Source organism: Bubalus bubalis, chromosome 8 (assembly GCF_019923935.1).
Source record: "Bubalus bubalis isolate 160015118507 breed Murrah chromosome 8, NDDB_SH_1, whole genome shotgun sequence".
Lineage (NCBI taxonomy): Eukaryota > Metazoa > Chordata > Mammalia > Artiodactyla > Bovidae > Bubalus > Bubalus bubalis.
This window is the reverse complement of record NC_059164.1, coordinates 15,887,792-15,898,071: the sequence shown is the minus strand read 5'-3', so window position 1 is coordinate 15,898,071 and position 10,280 is coordinate 15,887,792. Positions and strand designations below refer to the sequence as shown.

Here is a 10,280-nt window from a genome sequence, read left to right as displayed (position 1 = left end):
AATTCTCCAAGCCAGGCTTCAACAGTACGTGAACCGTGAACTTCCAGATGTTCAAGCTGGATTTAGAAAAGGCAGAGGAACCAGAGATCAAATTGCCAACATCCGTTGTATCATCACAAAAGCAAGAGGTCCAGAAAAACATCTACTTCTGCTTTATTGATTACACAAAAGCATTTGACTGTGTGGATTACAACAAACTGTGGAAAATTCTGAAAGAGATGGGAATACCAGACCACCTGATCTGCCTCTTGAGAAATTAGCATGCAGGTCAGGAAGCAACAGCTAGAACTGGACATGGAACAACAGACTGATCCAAATAGGGAAAGGAGTACGTCAAGGCTGTTTATTTTCACCCTGCTTATTTAACTTATATGCAGAGTACATCATGAGAAATGCTGGACTGGATGAAACACAAGCTGGAATCAAGATTGCCGGGAGAAATATCAACAACTTCAGATATGCAGATGACACCACCCTTATGGCAGAAAGCAAAGAGGAAGTAAAGAGCCTCTTGATGAAAGTGAAAGAGGAGAGTGAAAAAGCTGGCTTAAAAACCAACATTCAGAACACGAAAATCATGGCATCTGGTCCCATCACTTCATGGCCAGTAGATGGGGAAACAATGGAAACAGTGAGAGACTTTATTTTGGGGGACTCCAAAATCACTGCAGATGGTGATTGCAGCTGTGAAATTAAAAGATGCTTATTCCTTGGAAGGAAAGTTATGACCAACCTAGACAGCATATTATAAAGCAGAGACTTTACTTTGCCAACAAAGGTTCGTCTAGTCAAAGCTATAGTTTTTCCAGTAGTCATGTATGGATATGAGAGTTGGAATATAAAGAAAGCTGAGCACTGAAGAATTGATGCTTTTACACCATGGTGTTGGAGAAGACTCTTGAGAGTCCCTTGGACTGCAAGGAGAACCAACCCGTCCATCCTGAAGGAAATCAATCTTGAATATTCATTGAAAGGACTGATACTGAAGCTGAAACTCCAATACTTTGGCCACTTGATTCCTCATTTGAAAGGGCCCTCATGCTGAGAAACATTGAAGGTGGGAGGAGAAGTGGACGACAGAGGATGAGATGGTTGGATGGCATCACTGACTCAATGGACCTGAGTTTGAGTAAACTTTGGGAGTTGGTAATGGACAGAGAGGCCTGGCGTGCTGCAGCCCATGGCATCGCAGAGAGTCGGACACCACTAAGCAACTGAACTGAACCAAACTAAGACTAGGATATTTGCATTGTCTCCAAATATATCGCAGCAAGCTGCCTTTTATTTACAAAGGGTAAAGTAGTAACTAAGTGGAGAAACGTGACAACACCATCCTAACCAAAAGGTTAAGGTTTACATTGCTCTTAATGGGGCCATTATGCACTTCTGAATATACTACATAGAGAAGAAGCCAGAGTAACATTTGTATTATGCTGTCAGAGGTGTGTGACCTTAATCTAATCACAGGGACACAAAGGACAATTCAAAATGTGCAACATTCTATGAAATGCCTGGCCTGTGTAAGAACAGACTCAGGAACCATCAGATTAAAGGAGACTGAAAAGTCATGACAACTGAATGCAGTGTGTGATTTTAGACTTTCTTTTTCTAAAAAATATCATTGGGACATTGGGCAAAATCTCAGTAAGATTTTATAGATTAGATAATATTTCAATGTTAATTTCCTGATTTTGACAAGTTTACATAAGAGTATCCCTTATTTTTAGGAAATGCACATTGAAATACTTAGTAATAAAGGAACATTATAATCCACATTTTAAACAGTTTGGGAAAAATATGTGTATTTATGTGAGTTTAGAAAAAGAAAAGACAGTTTAGCAAATGTTAGCATTATGAGACTCTAGGTGAAGTGTATCTAGGAATACAAAGAATTCTTGCAACTATTCTGAAAGTCTGAAATTATATTTGATGACTTCATGGTTTGAACTTTGGTACACTCCTTTATAATGTTATTCAAATTAAGAAATTAAGCATTAGCATGATGGAATGGCACTGAGAAAAGTGACTATTAATTCTGCATATAATATCGTATTTATATTGTAACCATGGTTGCAGGTGGCACAGTGGTAAAAGAATCCGCCTGCCAATACAAGAGATGCAGGAGACACGGGTTCGATCCCTGGAGTTGGGAAGATCCCCTGGAAAAGGGAATGGCTACCACTCCAGTATTCTTGCCTGGAGGATCCCATGGACAGAGGAGCCTGGAGTCCATGGGGTTGCAAAGAGTCAGACACGACTGAGCACACACTTTTTAAAACATGATTGCAGGAGTCACAATGAAGTGCAAGCATATGTCTTTGCAACTGTAGTAAAACCTGGTCTGCGTCTTTCAGGTGTGATGGTCTAGGGTTAGCTGGTATCAGCCACCTTATGCACCAAGACAGTGATTTCAGTCATTCTCACATAAATTGGAGGAGGGGAGGGCAGAGGGGCAGCTGTAATTCTGCTAGATTATTGGAGCTTACTGAAGTCAGATAATGGTTCCTCACATTTGCTGACTGCTCTGTGGCTATGGAATAAACAACTCTGATGGCCGTTTAGTCATCATTCCACTAGAGTCACGTCCCCGAGGAACACCAGTGCAGTAAAATTTTAGAAGCTAAATGTTTAACTCTCCAGGCTGTCTGTGCAAAACAAAGCAAGGTTCACAGAAGCAAGCTTCCTTGTTCACTAAACACTCAGCCCAGAAGAACTGAGAGATTGCACATGTCACTGTGAACCTTGCACTGTCAGATTTATAAACTTCACAAACCAAAAATAGATTCTGTGGTTGATCCAAAAACCTACAGTCTCACGATAAACGCATGGTGGGTGAAACCTTTCAAATGTTAGTTTTAGTTCCTACTCTGTTCCCCTGCGTGTGATTGAATCAGGTTGAGCTGATTTGAGCCTGGGAGAGGAAATATTGCCTCGGTAGGATTTTCTAGGACCTCTGAAGAAAGATACCAAATAACCAGTTTGGGTAGGTTTTAGGATCCTCCAGGGGGCACCAGAACACTCCAGTGTAGTCGATCCCATTTCCTTAAGCCCAGAAAGGCTAACAGTGTTACCTGTTATAATTGATTCACCCACTGTAACTTTCTCAGTTCCACTAACACTTTTTTTCGTACATTTGCTTTTTTCTTCTTTTTTTCCCTACATTTGCTTTTACAACATTTATGAGTTTATGGAGTGTTTCTGCCTCTGAGGAAGCAAAGGAAGGAAAGAGATCATCTCTTGGATGAGCCTTAGAAACCAGAGCCATGTCTCCTCAGGGTAAATATGAAAGCTCTCAGCCCACTCTCAGTGTAAGGATTTTCCAAATGTTCCTAATCTGGCTGGGGGTAGGGGGGAAACTTGAGGAAACTGAGAATTCATTCACTTTCTCAGCTTCAGGCTGTATATAAGCCACCCTGTTATTATCATTATTAATAATAAACAGTGAATGTCAAATAGGCACTTCATGGTGGATTTTTATATGAATTTTATGCAGAAGTGAGGGGTTGCCTGGCTACTGCATAATATTAGTCAGTTCTGATCCAAGAGCACAAAATTCCGACAGGCCTCCCGAGCCTGTCCCTCCAATTAGTGGCTGCTTCATTACGAATAAAGAACCCTCATTACTGTGGGCCTTCAAGTGAAATAGGATCCCCTACCTCTTGAAATCTGCCTTTCTAAGTACAGACGGTTCCCAACTTACCAACAATCCACTTAAGAACCACCAAGGCATTCAGAGGCTGCCTAGACTCCTGCAGCTGCCGCCCGCCCGGGCCCCCTGCCCAGCCCCCCTGCCCAGCGCGCCTCCCCCCCCTCCATGCCCCTGGTCTGCTCAAGGGAGTTCTGCCCTCCCCCCCTGCAGAGCCAGCTGCCCACCTGCCCGCCAGACTATGGACTCAGAGCTGGGGGTTCAGTGAGGCCTCCGAGCTACCGCTGGTTTTATAGCTGAGCTCAGCTATGGGGTAAATAGGCTTTTGTGGCCTGGCCTGGGAACCGAACCACCATTTATAAAAAAAGAAAAAAGAAAAAAAAAAAACAAACTGTCTCCATGGGAGAATGTATTGTGCATTCCCAACAAGGAGCCAACAAACATTAGAATGTCTGTGGAAACTGCCTCTATGCTCCCAGCAGGGCAGAGACGAGGAGGAAGGGTGGCCGAGTGCGCTGGGTTAGGGTACAACTCTAGCTCTAAGGCCCTCTCTCCCCCAGCACTGAAGAGCCTTGCAAGCCCTTGAATCTCTCTGCAAAACAATGGGATTGGACTAAATGAGTTAAAAACATCTTTTTGGTATGGTTGATCAAAGGTCTATCCTCATTTCATTCCTTCCTTCCTTCCTTCCTTCCTTCCTTCATTCGTTCACTGGCATTTTACTCAGACTGTGTGCCAGACTCCAGACTAAGTGTGGGCTTCCCAGGTAGTACTAGTGGTAAAGAACCTGCCTGCCAATGCAGGAGACATAAGAGACAGGGTTCGATCCCCAGGTCAGGAAGTTCCCCTGGAGGAGGACACAGCAACCCACTCCAGTATTCTCGCCTGGAGAATCCCTTGGACAGAGGAGCCTGGTGGGCTACAGTCCATGGGGTTGCAAAGAGTTGACATGACTGAAGCAACTTATCACACACGCACGCTGTTAGGGATACATTGAAGGAATTCAGATCATATAGATCCTTCCTCTCGGAGTATTGAGTGCTTGGTAGGGGAGACAAATGTCTAAGCAAATGCTTGTAACATGAGTGTTATATGCGATGATCACAGGGTATTATGAGGGTGGTCGGGAGGGCGGCGTCTAAGTTGATGAAGATTTCCTCAAAGCGGGGGGCCTCCCAGATTTTCTCCTGCCTTGGTTTTTGCTTTCATTCTCGCCTCTCCCTGGTTATCAAGTATGGCTTCTTCATCCACTGTTCTGACGGTTGAGCTTAGTCCCTGGGCCTCTCTGGGGGAGTCTTTCCTTGCTTCCTGAATCACTGGGAGGTGGAATGCAGGGGATGGGCCTGCCAAAACCAGAGGCTTGATTCCCATGAGCACTGTCCTCAATCCTGCCTTTTTCCCTGCCCTGATGAGCCACTGCCTAAAAGACTCTCTCTTCCTCTCCTCGGAGCCTTCCCTGCCCTGACCCTTTGGGTTGCCAATAGTTGTGCTATTCCCTCATATAAAAAAGGTCTTCACCCCCCAAAATGCTTCTTAAGACCTAGCTACCTCTTGCTCACTTGTATCTATAATCCCTGAACCGCTTCTATCAAAAATCCCTGACAGGCTACCACCCTTACCCCATTCTGTTGTTGTTGTTATTCAGTCGCTCAGTCATGTCCGACTCTTTGTGATCCCATGGACTGCAGCACGCCAGGCTCCCTGTCCTTCACTGTCTCCTGGAGTTTGCTCAGATTCATGTCTGAGTCAGTGATGCTGTCTAGCCATCTCCCTGCTGCCCACATTCTCCTTTTGTCTTCAGTCTTTTCCAGCATCAGGGTCTTTTCCAGTGAGTTGGCTCTTTACATGCTCACTATTAAAATAATACTAATGAAGGTGATTCCAAAAGGTGGTAGGAGATAATTGTTCAGGCTTGAATCTTGACTGTCTAACATTGTATCTGACCTTAGGAAATTATGTCATTATGAAGGTTCCTAAGCAAGGAGGTGACTCTGGTAAAGCGGTTTGTGGGAAACATTATTTTGGTAGCTCTATGTAAGCTGCTAAAATGGAAAGGAGGAAATAGATGAGAGATTTCCAGGGTAGGAATGATGAAAGTTAGAAACCAAATAAGCGTGTTATTATGTGATATGAAATTGTGGCAGTCTTTTTTATACTGTCTTATTCCTGAGAAGTATTATAGGAATTAGGTGTTCTATTTATTTTTGTACCCATGAAAGCAGTTTGATAATTATAACAGGAAATGATGACCCAAAAGCTTTTCATTTAAATAATAAAATACCCAGGAAAGTTTTAGATAATAGTTGTCCAATCCCAGTTGCATCAAGTTCCGTTAGGATGTCTTTAATGTAAGGAACTGCCTCACACCTTGGTAAGGGACCCATTCTCTTACCACCTAACACTTTCTGCTTTGTATCATGATTATTTGTAAGCTAGTGAAGCTCCTTTTGCAGACTGAGGTCGTGAAAGAAAGAAGCTGCATCTGATGAGCAGTGTTTCTTACAGTATTGAACACAGGGCCTTCCATGCCTAGAAGAATAGCAAGCATCAGTTGCTGCTGCTAAGTCGCTTCAGTCGTGTCCGAGTCTCTGCGACCCCATATATGGAAGCCCACCAGGCTCCCCCATCCCTGGGATTCTCCAGGCAAGAACACTGGAGTGGGTTGCCATTGCCTTCTCCAATGCATGAAAGTGAAAAGTGAAAGTGAAGTTGCTCAGTCGTGTCCGACTCCCAGCGACCCCATGGACTACAGCCCACCAGGCTCCTCCGTCCATGGGATTTTCCAGGCAAGAGTACTGTTACTGAATGCTTAACTCTGCATCAAGCACTGTGTGTTTGATGTACATACACTTGATATCCCACCTGTATGTATTTCCTCATTTAATCCTAATAATAGCCCTGAAAGGCACCATGTCTCTAATTTGGTACCATTTTTATTACTTTGGAAATTAATGCTTGGGTTAAATGACTTGTTCTAAGTCACAGAGGAGGTAAGTCTAAGTGAAAATATTTGAACCCAAATTTCTCTGACTTCGAAGAACATACTGTTAACCTTTTCACTCCAGGAGGCTGGTTCTCAAACTTTAGCATGCAGCACAATCAGTCACTTGGAAGACATAAAAATATGGCCAGACCCCATCGTGCTTTCTGATTCAGTAGGTCTTAGTGCGACCCGAGCCTTGCAGGACAATTGGTCCTATCCAAAATGTCCATTGAGACATTTGGGCCACGATTCATTAAATAATACATTCAGCTTTGTTAAAATTATACTTACATTATTTTTATTGTAAATGAATCACAAGCTGGAATCAAGATTGCCTGGAGAAATATCAACAACCTCAGATATGCAAATGATGTCACGCTAATGGGAGAAAGTGAAGAGAAAATAAAGAGCCTCTTGATGAGGGTGAAAGAGGAGAGTGAAAAGGCTGGCTTAAAACTCAAATTCAAAAAACTAAGATCATGACATCTGGTCCTATCACTTCATGGCAAATAGATGGGGAAACAGTGACAGATTTTTTTTTCCTTGGGCTCCAAAATCACTGCAGATGGTGATTGCAGCCAAGAAATTAAAAGATGCTTGCTCCTTGGAAGAAAAGCTATGACAAACTTAAACAGCATACTAAAAAGCAGAGACATCACTTTGCCAACAAAGGTCCATCTAGTAAAAGCTATGGTTTTTCCAGTAGTCATGTATGGATGGGAGAGTTGGACCAGAAAGAATGCTGACCGAAGAATTGATGCTTTTGAACTGTGGTACTGGATAAGATTCTTGAGAGTCCCTTGGAGAGCAAGGAGATGCATCCAGTCAATCCTAAAGGAAATCAGTCCTGAATATTCATTGGAAGGACGGAGGCTGAAGCTGAAACTCCAATACTTTGGCCACCTGATGCAAAGAGCCAACTCATTGAAAAAGACCCTGATGCTGGGAAAGACTGAGGACAAGAGGAGAAGGGGATGACAGAGGATAAGGTGGTTGGTTGGCATCACTGATTCAGTGGACATGAATTTGAGCAAACTCTGGGGGACGTGAAGGATAGGGAGAGTGAAGGATAGGGAAACCTGGGGTGCTGCGGTCCATGGGGTCACAGAGTCAGACATGACTTAGCGACTGAACAACAACATGACGAGTTTTGGATTTTGCTTTTATTCTTACTCTTCCTTGTTGTGACGTTCAGCAGGGTTACTGTTAAGCTGATGAGCAGTTGCCCTCAAGTATACGTGGACCTGATTATTGATCTGTTAACAATTTGAGTTATATGCGTTCAGTTTTATTGGTATCATGGTGAAGTTGGTGGCCGTATTTGAGTGTGACCAGCAAAAACTTGGGTGAGAGCTTGTTCACCACTTGCCTGTCCTTTAACATTCAACAGAGCTTCAAATTGAAGGACGGCGTACTACTGCCAGCTTTTGAACTCTGCAGTGCTAACCTTCCACTGCGTTGTTTATCCTGTGCTGCTCAGTACAGATGTGAAAAGGGTCAGAGTTTCTGGCGGAAGTCTTGGAGCGTCTGATCTTCTGCCTCTGCCAAGCCTTCCATGGACATAACACACCTCAACATAACCCCCTAGGTCACCTAAATTTTCTTTTGCATTGTCCACAATGTACTCAAAAGTTTCATTTATGTCTTTCAAAGGCCCAAATAGTAGTGCACAGTTAGTGTTACTTTTCATTGTCACATATTCACAAGTTAGACTCAAAGAAGGTATTTTTTAAGATTGGAAAAGTGAAAAGAGCATCCTTTTATTCGTGCATTTAATAGGAGCAGTCAGATTGTATTCATATTTGCAACCTCGAAATCCATCATGCACAATGAATGGTTAATGTCAAGGTTTTGTGTGTACACATGAGGTACTGTGTCTTCTTGCCTTTTCATTTAGTGCCTAAATCAACAGCGTAACATAACCCAGTACTACACTATGCACACTAGGTAATTGCTCAGTGTTGGTGCCATCTTGAAGGCTCTATTCCTGAATATTGTGGTACTAGAATTTAATTGGAGAAGGCAATGGCACCCCACTCCAGTCCTCTTGCCTGGAAAATCCCATGGACGGAGGAGCCTGGTAGGCTACAGTCCATGGGGTCGCTAAGAGTCAGACACGATTGAGCGACTTCACTTTCACTTTTCACTTTCATGCATTGGAAAAGGGCAACCCACACCAGTGTTCTTGCCTGGAGAATCCCAGGGATGGGGGAGCCTGGTGGGCTGCTGTCTATGGGGTCGCACAGAGTCAGGCACGACTGAAGTGACGTAGCAGCAGCATTTAAATATCAAAATATTATCACAAGGTGTGTAAACAGGATTCTGTCATCATCTCTAGCAATGGAATTGTGCATAAGAACTGATTCTCTGCATCTGATCACTTTATGCTGCTGCTGCTAAATCACTTCAGTCATGTCCGACTCTGTGCGACCCCATAGACTGCAGCCCACCAGGCTCCCCCGTCCCTGGGATTCTCCAGGCAAGAACACTGAAGTGGGTTGCCATTTCCTTCTCCAATGCATGAAAGTGAAAAGTGAAAGTGAAGTCACTCAGTCGTGTCCAACCCTCAGCAACCGCATGGACTGCAGCCTACCAGGCTCCTCCGTCCATGGGATTTTCCAGGCAGGAGTACTGGAGTGGGGTGCCATGATCACTTTATACTCCTCTGGAATTTCACTTACATGCGATAAAGTTTGGTTTGGATGCTGATGTCTGTTTTGAATTCTGTTTATTTACTTGCCTCTTTAATGAGTTTCTTTCTGGTAGCATTTGCAAGACCTGTTTATCATGAATATCAGAGAATTCTTCAAAGTACTTGTGATGGTGTTGCATTTGGTTCTTCTCTGTCATTTTAACTGATTCAGGTTTTTCCTTACTTCTCCTTCAGCACAAAACTTGTGCTGAAGTTTTTCTGTTCATCTTGAATGATTGTATTATCTAAATCCTGACCATTTGTCCATGGGGCATTGCAGATTCTCTTCTTTTCACAGCACCAGTACCTTTTTAGTCCTATCTCTGTTAAAGGAATGGAAATGGTAACAGAAGCCACTATTATGTAGCCTTGGCTTTTCTTTTTGTGAGTATAATATTTATGCTATATTCTGCTGAGAGTTTTTAAATAAAGATGTCATATTGCGAAGCAACGGGAGAAGGGATGTTTATTTCTTTTGTAGACTTCTGAGCAGTGATCAGTGGTTCAGTGATAGGGGAAGCCTTACTACTGTGTTATGGATTGAACACCCAATTCAGCCTGGCCGGGTTACTAGCCAGTGGGTAGGCACCAGCCCAGGGTGTGGCACTCCATACCAATTGGTGGGTAAGTGTGGGAGCCATACCCCCTAAAATCTCTCCAAATAGTAGCAGATGCTTCTTGCTGTCTACAAGATGGTACCTCTATGACACTGATTCAAGAGAAACATTGCCCATTAATCCTGGGCAATAAGATAGTTGTAGGTGGATTAATTAAATCTCTGGTATCCCCCTTCATGATGGCTTTTACCCCTGACTACTATATAATAGGGGCTTCCCAGGTGGCCCATTGGTAAAGAATCTGCCTGTCAGTCCAGGAGACATGGGTTCAATCCCTGGGTTGAGAAGATCCCCTGGAGGAGGAAATGGCAATCCACTTCCGTATTCTTGGCTGGAGAATCC

General features: G+C 43.5%; 1 protein-coding gene across 13 annotated transcripts in view; it reads left to right on the top strand.

The window, feature by feature from the left end:
* The window catches only part of ICA1 (islet cell autoantigen 1), a 164,749-nt gene that overhangs the window by 85,908 nt on the left and 68,561 nt on the right, over positions 1 to 10,280 (top strand). The gene's annotated exons all lie outside the window — the stretch shown is intronic.